The sequence below is a fragment of the Beta vulgaris genome, chromosome 7 (assembly GCF_026745355.1).
Source record: "Beta vulgaris subsp. vulgaris cultivar EL10 chromosome 7, EL10.2, whole genome shotgun sequence".
In the NCBI taxonomy this organism is placed as follows: domain Eukaryota; kingdom Viridiplantae; phylum Streptophyta; class Magnoliopsida; order Caryophyllales; family Amaranthaceae; genus Beta; species Beta vulgaris.
Genome location: NC_079208.1, coordinates 26,948,787 through 26,959,922, shown reverse-complemented (window position 1 = coordinate 26,959,922; position 11,136 = coordinate 26,948,787). Strand labels below are relative to the sequence as shown.

General features: G+C 35.2%; 1 long non-coding RNA gene across 1 annotated transcript; it reads right to left on the bottom strand.

Moving 5' to 3' along the window:
• Nucleotides 1-1,187: 1,187 nt before the first annotated feature.
• On the bottom strand, nt 1,188-1,976 carry LOC125499609 (uncharacterized). The gene is made up of 2 exons (XR_007276555.1): nt 1,793-1,976; nt 1,188-1,630 (listed from the first exon to the last, which is right to left on the bottom strand). It is a non-coding gene; the product is annotated as an uncharacterized LOC125499609 (long non-coding RNA).
• Nucleotides 1,977-11,136: the final 9,160 nt, after the last annotated feature.

The window sequence follows — 11,136 nt, the reverse complement described above, 5'->3', positions numbered from 1 at the left end:
ATGTCTAAATATGAAACTTTTGATATGAACGAGATGAAAATATAAGAGATATGTTTACTCGTTTCATGACAATTATAATGAACTTAAATCTCTTGGAAAGAACTTTACTAATGAAGATTTGGTGAGAAAGATCTTAGAAGTTTGACAGGTAAATGGCTGCCCAAGGTGACTGTATTAGAGGCTAAGGACCTAACGACCTTGTCCATAGAACAACTTATTGGGTCATTAATGACTCATGAGATGTTGGTGGATTCAAAGGAGGAAAGCACAACCAAAAGTCATGGGTTAGCTTTGAAGGGTGAAGAAAATTATGAAGATCTCGATGAGATTGGACTCATGGCTAAGAGGTTTGAGAGGAGTCTCAGAACGCATTTTAAGGGGAAGTTTTGTAAGAACAAGGGCAACTCGAAGAAGACCAGCTTCAGCACTAGTTGCTTCAAATGTGGAGAAACTGGACACATGATCAAGGATTGTCCAGCATGGAAGAATGATAAAGGAGGAAGAGAGAGAAGAAAATGACTAAGAGGGCTATGCTAGCCGCCTGGGGTGATTCTGATTAAGTGGTGAAAGCGAGGAAGATGAAGCCCTAATGTGTGTGACTGCTCTAATTGGAGACATAGACCAGAAGCAGACCAATCTAGGAAAGAAAGGACACATGTGTCTCATGGCAGGAAGCAGCTCTTCCGACGAAGAACAGTAACTATCTCTAATATGCAAGAACAAATGAGATATTGTGATAGAGATGAGTTACTAGGTTTTATTGATTCTGCTATTGAACAAAATGTTAAAGGTAATGCTGCTTATAAAGCTAACAAAAAGAAGTTGAGAGAGGTAACTCGAAACTTAGATCTAAGTGAAAGTTGTTCTGCTGAACTTGAACTTATTTGTACATAACTGAAAGAAAAAATTTCAGAGCTTGAAATAAGTTTGGATCAGAAGAATATTGAGCTTGAGATGCTAAGACCTCAATCAGATTTTTCAAAATCTGATTTTTATCAAAACAATGATAGAGGATTTTGTAAACTCAAGGAGGCTGAAGTAGAAGGTATAAATTTCGAGTTACTCAAACCAAGGTTGTCAAAATCGCGATTCTACTTTAAATCGGAAGGGCCTGTCAGAATCGGATCGTAAAATCGAATCGTAAAATCGTAAGATTCTACGAATTTTGCGGGAATAAGATTCTATGATAAAATATGTAAACGGTTCGCCATCAATAAAATTAAAGTTGAACAAAATACAAACACACAATAAAATTAAAGTTGAACAAAATACAAACTTCCTATCTTTCTTCCTTTTTAAATTTCTGATTGAGTGTTGTTTGCAGTCCTGCCTTACTTCTACCCACAAAAGAATCCATAGTACTGAAATGTTCCTCTTTGAAACTGAAAATGTTCTCGCAATCCATTGTTCTGCCTTATGTCTTCCTCTTTGAAACTGAAAATGTTCCTCCTCTCCAATGTCATTAAGTTTGTTTTTATTTTTTTGATTAGACTTCTCCACATTAGCCTCTAATAGTTGCCTAAAATTATGTTTAACATCATCGGGAACTTACAAGCATCCAGGGTGTGTTCTATTACCAGCAGCATTTTTTCTCTTTTTCTTATAACTTGAAGCAGAGCTTGACATGTTTCTACAAATGATTCAATAGAAGGAAGTTCAGTACTACTAAATACTAATCGAAAATTACAAAAAAAAAAAACCGAAAACTAAATTATCAATTAAAAATTTAAAACAACTATTGATAAGATCGAAATAAAGAGATAATACGCAGGAAAAAATCAAAAATAATTACCTGGAGTGGACGAGTGGTAGCTGAATATGAAGATTTGAAGAACTGAAGAACCCAAGAAGCGAAGGAGATAGAGAATTGTGAGCAGGCAAAGCAGTGTGTTTCATTAGGTATTGGAGCAGAGTGCTTCAAGTGAGAGAAAATGGGTGAGCAGCGTGTTTGATGAGGGTGAGAGAAAATGGGTCTGGCCCTTTTTTTTTTAATCGCCAGCTACAAGAATCAATATAATGGGCTAAAAATCGGTAAAATCGGTAAAAAATCGCGATTTTACCGATTCTAACCGATTCCACCGATTCTACATGCGATTTTTTCAAAAACCGATTCTAAGTGCGATTTAAATCTTTTGACGAAAATTGAATCGTAAAATCGTACGATTTTACGATTCAAATCGCGATTTTAACAACCAAACAGAAAAGCTTTACTTTAGAACATTCTGATTTAATTTTGGATCATAATTATCTGATTGATGATGTGGAAGAATTGTTCAATGAGTATGTGGATTTGAAAGCCTCTTTTGCTAGCTCAAGTGGTCCTAGTGTTAATGTTGAAGACTTATGTTTGGAATATGAGGGTAAGATTTGTGATCTTCAATCCAAATTATACGAACTAAGAAAAGGCAAGAACATTGCGACCACTTCTGAACAAGACCCAAAACTAGTTTCAAAACTTAAGGATGAGCTTCATAAGGCAAAGTTGGATCTTGCCATTGCTGCAGAATTTAATGAAGCTCAAATTAAGAAACTTGAAACCAAGGAACAGGATTTGAGTGACTGCTTGATACAGATGAACAGGTTGCTCGATGCTCAGAGTACTTTAAACATTCTGACCTCACAACCTGTTAATCCTCAGAGGTTTGGATTAGGTTATTCTGGAACCAGTTCCCAACAGCCACCAAAGTTGGGAAGAGATGAGACTTGGATTTCTGAATTCAAGAGAGGTAAGTACGTGTTTGCAAAGGACATGCACGTATGTACCTACTGTGGTAAGAATGGTCATGTTATTAATACTTATTGGACTAAGCAAAAACATGATAAAAGAAACCAGTCTCATGTTCACAATACCCATTATCAGAAGGGTCACACACACAATTGGTCTAACATTGGAAAACATGATAAAACAAAGAAGACCAATGTAAAACAAATCTGGGTTATAAAGGACAGAGTCAAACCAGTTTCCAAGGACAAGGAACCCAAGAAAATCTGGGTTCCTAAAACTAAACCTTGATTTGTTCGTGTAGGTTAGAGTGAGAGCAAAACTATACTGGTATTTGGACAGTGGTTGCTCAAGACACATGTCAGACGATAAAAGTCAATTTCTCTCACTCGTAGCCTATGAAGGAGGAAGTGTCACCTTTGGAGACAATAGCAAAGGTTTGATTAAAGGTATAGGTAAAGTTGGTAAGACACTTTCTCAAGCTATTAATGATGTTTACTTTGTAGAAGGTTTGAAACGTAACCTCTTGAGCATTTCTCAACTACGTGACAAAGGAAACCATGTTGAATTTGAAACCAATCTTTATCATATAGTCAACACTGAAACAAGGGAACTGGTCTGCAAGGGATTTCGACATAATAATCTTTACATAACATTTTTAAGTCAGATTCCAAAGACCAGTGCCACTTGTCTTAGTGTTATAAAGGATGATCATTGGCAGTGGCATAAGAGACTTGGACATGTAAGTTTTTCTTTGCTCAATAAACTGAGATCTCAAGACTTGGTGACAGGTTTACCTAACATCAAGTTTGCTGCATATCATATTTGTTATGAATGTGCTAAATGTAAACATGTCAGGTCCTCTTTTCAGCCAAAGAAGTTTGTAAGCACAACTAGACCTTTCAAACTTGTATACATGGACTTGTGTGGGCTCATGCGTGTGCAAAGTCGAAATGGTCATAGTTATGTGTTTGTGTTAGTTGATTATTTTTCTTGTTTCACTTGGACAATCTTTTTAAAGTTTAAAAATGAATCTTTTGAAGAACTTGAAATTCTGGTAAAAAAGGTCCAAAACAAGATTAGTCATCAACTAGTCTCTATCCGGTCTGATCATGGTTCTGAATTTGACAATGTCAGCTTTGTAACCTACTGTAATGATCATGGTGTATCTCACAATTTTTCAGCTCCTAGAACTCCACAACAAAATAAAGTGGTTGAAAGGAAAAATCGCACTCTAGAAGAAATGGCAAGAACAATGCTTCTAGAGAGTGGTCTTCCTCGAAACTTATGGGCTGAGGCTGTGATCCACTACAAGAAAAAAGGGTTATAGCAACGGACATATAGCAACAGTTTAATTAATGTTGCAAAAAGTGGTCTATGGCAACATTTTTTGAGCACTTGTTTACACACTTAAAAAACCGTTGCTATAGAAATTTTAGGGCAACACTTTTTATAACGTAATATTATAGCAACACTTTTTATAGAAGTGAAATAAATTAAAAAAAATTATATATGCAATGTTTTGGTTTTTCCTAAGCGCTAATCTTCCCAAAAAATTTAAAACTTTTGTTTTTCATTTTTACTTAAGCGGCAAACTTCCCCCTAATATTTTAATCTTTTTTTTGGTAATTTATCTTAATTGTAGAATCTACCCTCACTTAATAGTCAACCGCAACAATTATACTTTAGGTTATAAACCTTCTTTTTTTTGGTCGAGCGCAATGTTTTGAATTTTTTTGACAATATCTTTTTCACATCCCTCCAACCACGTTAGCCAATTAATTAAGAATTAGGAATTAGGAAATTTAATAGAAATAATAATTTCACCCTCATTTTTAGTCAAGCGGTTTCCGACCTCCCTCCAACCCATAGAGTCTTCGACGGCGGGCTAAATTTACTGAGTTTGGCGAGCGAAATCTTCTCACTGGTGTTGGGATCTTCAGAAATACCATTCGTGTAGGATTAACTCGATTAAGGTTAGTATTTTTTGTTTGATTTTGCGCAATTATGAGAATAATTCGTCTGGTGATTGTGCGATTTTAAGAAATTGATATTGTTCATAGGAAATTGTATGTTTGGCGAGTGAATTTCGACTGTTGAACAGATTTTTAAAAATTATTGCTTTAATAAGAAATTGATACTTTTTTTCTTTTGAGGAGTGTAGATATTGATACTTTGTGTTATATGCAATTGTTTCGATAAGATTTTGCTTGTTTTGATGATTTTATTGCATATAATATCTCAGAATTATTTTTACAATTTTGTTACACTATTGATATTCGATCAGTGAATCTGTTGTACTGCGACTAGGCCTGTTTATTGGGGCGGGTTAGGGGTGGGCCGGGTCAATGTGCTAACGGGGCGGGCTAGGGCGGGTCAAGGGTGTTGATCCACGGGTGCTATAGCATGCTAATAATATTGGGTGCTGTTGATGATGCTGCTGTTGTTGTTCATGATGAAGTTTTCCATAACTAATTTTAGCATTTGTTGCGAATTGTCTCTCCGGAGTTACACTAATTGCACTAAATTCTGACCTCCCACTTGTTGATGATCTTCCAACTCTTCTAACCTCCATGCTTTATTCTTAGTAGAACTAGAAGTGTATTATCTCTCTTCCCTTATTGCAAGAATATACATATAGTAAATGTTGTTTTTAATACAAAGTAAACTGACTGTTTTTTTTTCTCTCTCTCCTCTGTCTTCCAAAGAGATAAAGAGGGGAAAAGGATTTTGAAAGTGAAATAACATAAAACCTCGTGTCTTGTAGTTTGTTGGATTCTTGTAAGATAAGGGAAAAACTATAGCATCTAATAATTCGTACTCAAGCATCCAAGTGCAATTCAGTATTGTTAATGAGAAAATAAAGGTTATCAATATTCTTCATTAAAATTTAGATGTGTAGAGGAGAGAAAAAAAACATTAGGAGAGAATTGGGTATTGTGACTAGTTTGAATGATGTTTAACTTGTAATCTATTAGTTCTTATATGTATTGGCTGTAAAAATAAGAAAGGGATATCATAAAAAACGCAAAAGCAAAGAAACACCATGCTTAGATGAGAACATATTAATCTATGAACAGTCAAGAGAAAGTAACACCATGAATAGAACACTAAAAAAAAAAACCAAACTAAAAACATATTACTATGAATCAGTCAACATATTAGTTCTTAATGTATTGACATTAATCTTGAATCAGTCAAGATACATATTACCAAATGCATGAAAATATAGAAATAAAGTAACACCATGAATAGAACATAAAAAAACCAAACTAAAAACAATATATCCGGCACAACAAAAAGTAGCTTAGAAAAGAAGAGCTTATTGAGCACATTGCTCCTCATTTTCTTCAAGTTTTGATGTGCATGCAAAATTCATATACTATATATATCTTCTTTCTCAAACACATTTCTTGCTCAAATCTGGATGGCACAGGTCTCAAATAAAATTGTTTTTTTTCCTGTTTTTGTTGTAAAATTGTTGTGTCTTGTGATAAGTTGTGTTCATTACTTTGTAATAGAAGTTAAAAGTTAGACTGAAGTGAAGTATAGTTTAATGAAGATTTAATTATTTTTGGATTGATTTGGGAATGTCTCTCTCGTGGTGTGATTTGGGTTTCTTTTGCAAAATTTAAATATGCTTTTCATAGTAAATGTTTTGGCTAAACTAATATATAATTCTAAGATTGACTAATATGAAACAAGTGTGAAAACTACTGTTTCATTACCCTTATGTGTTTATAATGTTTTTTTTCCTTTTATGATATAGTTGTCGCTATCATTACAAAATAAGTTATCTCATGGATCAAAACTGGATGACACTTCCTAGAGGTTCAGAAGATTTTAAACAAGCTTTCAATGCATTTCTTGATCATTATTTTGCCAAGGATGCTATCGGGGGACAAATTCTTTGCCCTTTTAAAAAGTGCTCGAGGCGTTTCTGTCGCTCTAGAGACGAAATTTATGATCATTTGATAGTTGATGGATTTGTAAAGGGCTTTAAGGAGTGGGTCATACAGAGGGAAGCTTCTTCTAATGATAGACAAGGACAGGAAAGTAATGGTCTAAATACTTATGATGATATCTTTGGTTTGTTGCATGATACTTTTAGAGATGTGGATGAAGGTTTAGATGATGGACAATGGGTTTCCAATGGGCCAAACGAGGAGGCAAAAAAAATTTATAGGTTGGTGGAAGAAGGGAAGCAGGAACTTTATCCTGGGTGCAAAACTTTCTCAACGTTGTCCTTTATGATTCGTTTATTCCTCTTCAAGTGCCTAAATGGAGTGAGTAATGCAGCTTTTGGTGATCTTTTAGAGTTGTTGAGAGAAGCATTTCCCATGGCCAAACTTCCTAAATCCTATAATGAATCAAAGAAAATTGTGAGTGATTTGGGTCTTAACTATCAAAAAATACATGCTTGCCCTAATGATTGTGTTCTTTATTGGAAGGAGCTTGAAGGAGCAAATATTCCCGTCAAAAAAAAAAAAAAGGAGCAAATATTTGTCCAAAATGTGGAACATCAAGGTGGAAGTCTGAGAAAGTGCGAGCAAAGATTTTAAGGCATTTCCCGTTGAAGCCTAAACTTCAGAGATTATTCATGTGCCCTAAAACTGCTGAATCGATGGTTTGGCATAATATTGGGCAAAAGAAAGATGGTAAGATCAGGCATCCTACTGATGCACAATCATGGAAGAACTTTGATGTAACATATCAAAACTTTGCATCAGATCCTCGAAATGTTAGATTAGCTCTTGCTAGCGATGGTTTCAACCCGTTTCGAACCATGAGTGTTGCTCATAGCACTTGGCCTGTTGTGTTGATTAGTTATAACCTTCCATCGTGGTTGTCTCTTAAACCTGAATATTTCATGTTGTCTTTATTAATTCCTGGTCCAAAGTCCCCGGGAAATAACATAGACATATACTTGCAGCCATTAGTTGAGGAATTAAAGGAGTTGTGGAAAGATGGAGCGGAAACTTATGATGCATTTAAAAAAGAATCTATCAATTGCGTGTAGCATTGATGGGGACCATAAATGATTTTCCAGCTTATGCCATGTTATCAGGTTGGTGCACCAAATGTAATTATGCATGTCCTAACTGTAACCATGATGTGGAACCCAAATATTTGCCACATAGCGGAAAGAATTGTTACTTGGACACCCGAAGGTTTCTTGAACTGAACCATCCTTAGAGAAAGGATAAGAAATCTTTTAATGGAACTATAGAGGAGCTTTCTGCACCTACTCCTTTATCTGGTGAAGAAGTGTTACTTCAATTGAAGAATTTTGTCAATGATTTTGGGAAGAAAAAGAAAGGTGGAGGTACGAAAGGGCCATTGAAAAAAAAGCCTATTTTTTTTTTAACTAGAGTATTGGCCTTGTATTAAATGTCGTCACAATCTTGATGTCATGCATATTGAGAAGAACGTATTTGATAACATTATCGAGACATTATTAGACGTTCCTGGAAAAACAAAGGATGGCATTAAGGCGCGCCTTGATTTGGTGAAACTTAAGATAAAGGCACATCTCCACCCTTGTCCTTCAGATGATGGTAAGAGCATGTTGATTCCACCAACGAATTTTACAATGAGTAATGCACAAAAGGATTTGTTTATCAAAGTCCTTAAGGAAGCAAAACTACCTTATGGGTATGCATCGAACATAGCAAGATGTGTACAAGAGAAAAATAGAAGATTTGTTGGTTATAAGAGTCATGATGCACACGTTTTGCTCTATCATTTGCTTCAAGTTGCTGTTAGAAAGACATTGCCAGAAAGTGTCGCTGTACCTTTAATAAGACTTGGGAATTTTTTTCGGGGTATATGTAGTAAAGTTGTTGATCTTAAAGAATTAGGCGTGTTGGCTGATGAAGTTGTCACGATACTTTGCCAATTTGAAATGATTTTTCCTCCGGCATTCTTTGATGTGATGGTCCACTTACTTGTTCATTTAGTGGATGAAATTAAATTTGGTGGACCAGTGCGATATCGTTGGATGTACTTTGTTTAGAGGTATCTATGCAAGCTAAAGTCATACGTACGCAACAGAAGTCGTCCAGAGGGATGTATGGCAAACGGGTATCTAATGGAAGAATGCTTAACATTTTGTTCAAGATACCTACATGATAACGTCAAGACTCGATTAGATAGAAGATTTGATAGGAGTTGTTCCATGAATCAGAGTGAAAATAATTCATCTTTTTTTTCAAAGGTAGGGTATCCTATTGGAGGAAAAAATAAAAAGAAAGGAAAAGGAGTCACTTTAGACTTGCAAAATCTGAAGAAAGCTCATAGATATGTCATATTTAATTGCAACAATAACACAGTGGAAAACTATATCAAGTAAGTAAGAATTACACTTTTTTTTTCTTTTTGTTAATATGATGTTTAGTATTTTACTTGAATTTACATGCTTTCTTTTAGGGAACACAAGAGTTTAGTGAATAGCCAAGGCCGAAAGCGTAGATGGGATAACGCTCAAGTTCATAGTAAAGATTTTATTGATTGGCTTCAGAAAAAGGTGCACACATATGACATTGGTGGCGATATATTCTGGTTGGCTAAGGGTCCAAATCCGAAAGTTAGGAGGTACACAGTATATTTTGTAAAGGGGTATAGGTTTTACACAAGGCAACACGATTCACGTATAAAGACTCACAATAGTGGAGTCACATTGACAGCCATGACTTCTAGTTTTGCTAGCTCCAGGGATCGAAATCATGTTGATGGGGAAGTTACCTACTATGGTGTAATTAAAGAGATTATTGAGCTAGATTTTTGGTCTAAATTTAGTGTCGTGTTGTTCAAATGCGATTGGTTTCTTGCTGATATTGATAAGTGTGGCCTTACATTTGTCAATTTCAAGAAAAAGTGTTCAGTGGACGATCCTTTTGTATTGGCATCTCAAGTCCACCAGGTTTTCTTCATCCAAGATCCAGTTGAACATGACATTCATTATGTTATGAAAAGAATTCAAAGAGAATTTTATGACTTTGAGGATGAACTTGACGAGGAAACATACTAGAAAGAACCTCGAGATTCTAATTCAAAGGAATGCCCATCTGTTGACTTAACCAGTAGCTATTCAACCACTAGTGGTGATGTTCGGACATTTGACATAGATAAGATTATAGGTCCTAGCAGTGATTTGAATGTGCCAGAAAACGAATCTGACTTTGACGATACAGATTGGGATTAGATGCATGTTAATGATGCAGATACCTTGGTTCCCGAGTCGTAGAGGGTTAATTTAAGTTAACTATATTTTTTATTTCATGTTACCTTTGACATTATTTTAAGTTTTCGATATTTTATATTTTATGTCTTTGAGACTTCTTGGCTATCTTAGAATTATTCATGATTTCTCTATTATGTCTATGTTTGATTAATTACTGTATAGTTTCTATGATAATTATATGACTTGATATGTTTGTATAGTTTTCTTCAATTTGTTATTACTATTATTATACATCTACATTCAGGTTGAAAATGGTGAAGTACGGAAGCTCTTCAATATTAAAAAAGAAACAGATTGGTTCAATGCATTCTGTGTTAAACCCATATGAGAAAGTAAGGTCAAGCATCATGGAAAAAAATGCCCAAAAGTTTAAAGAACTTGGTTTAGAGCAGATTGCACAACAACTCATGGATAGCCTTACTGCTCGTACTAAGGGGAAACAGAATGACAACAATGTGGACAATGATAATCAAGACTCCCAGCCTGCCGATCTTAACGATCAAGACTACCAACCTGCAGATGATGATGATCATGACTCTGATGAGGAGAACTCTAATGTTCTTAAGAAAGCAGCACCTGCTTCATCATCGAGATCTTTACCAAATAAGGTTATGTGAAATGCTTTAGAATTTATGTTACTTTACATATATACACAATACTTTCTATTGTTAGTTTTGATTATATTGTGTGTTATTTTTGTAGAAGGTAAGAACTAGAGAATATGCACCTAGAAAGGCAAAGAAGCAGCCATTGTGTCCAGCTTTAGCAATGGATAAATTCATAGAGATGCAACAACAAGTAGACCCATTGGATGCACATAGACTAGAGCTAGAGGTACAACAACTCGAACAACATTGTGTAAGATCCAAAAGTCAAAATTCTTCCATTGTTGTGTCAAAATATCAAGGACAGATAACTACTTCTTTCATTCCATTGCTTGTGGACAGATAACTACATCTTCTAACTACATCTCTTTATTTCTATGTTTGATTGAAGAATATCATGTGCCATCTCTTTGCGAGTGTCATATTGTGTATCTTTGTCACCTGTGATAACTTGTAGTAGGTCCCAAAAAGAAAGGCCGAGGGCCAATAAATATGTTTGAAGTCCATGCTCGCAAATGGGAAGACCGTGTTGCTATATATTGCAACGATTAAGGACAACCTATTGG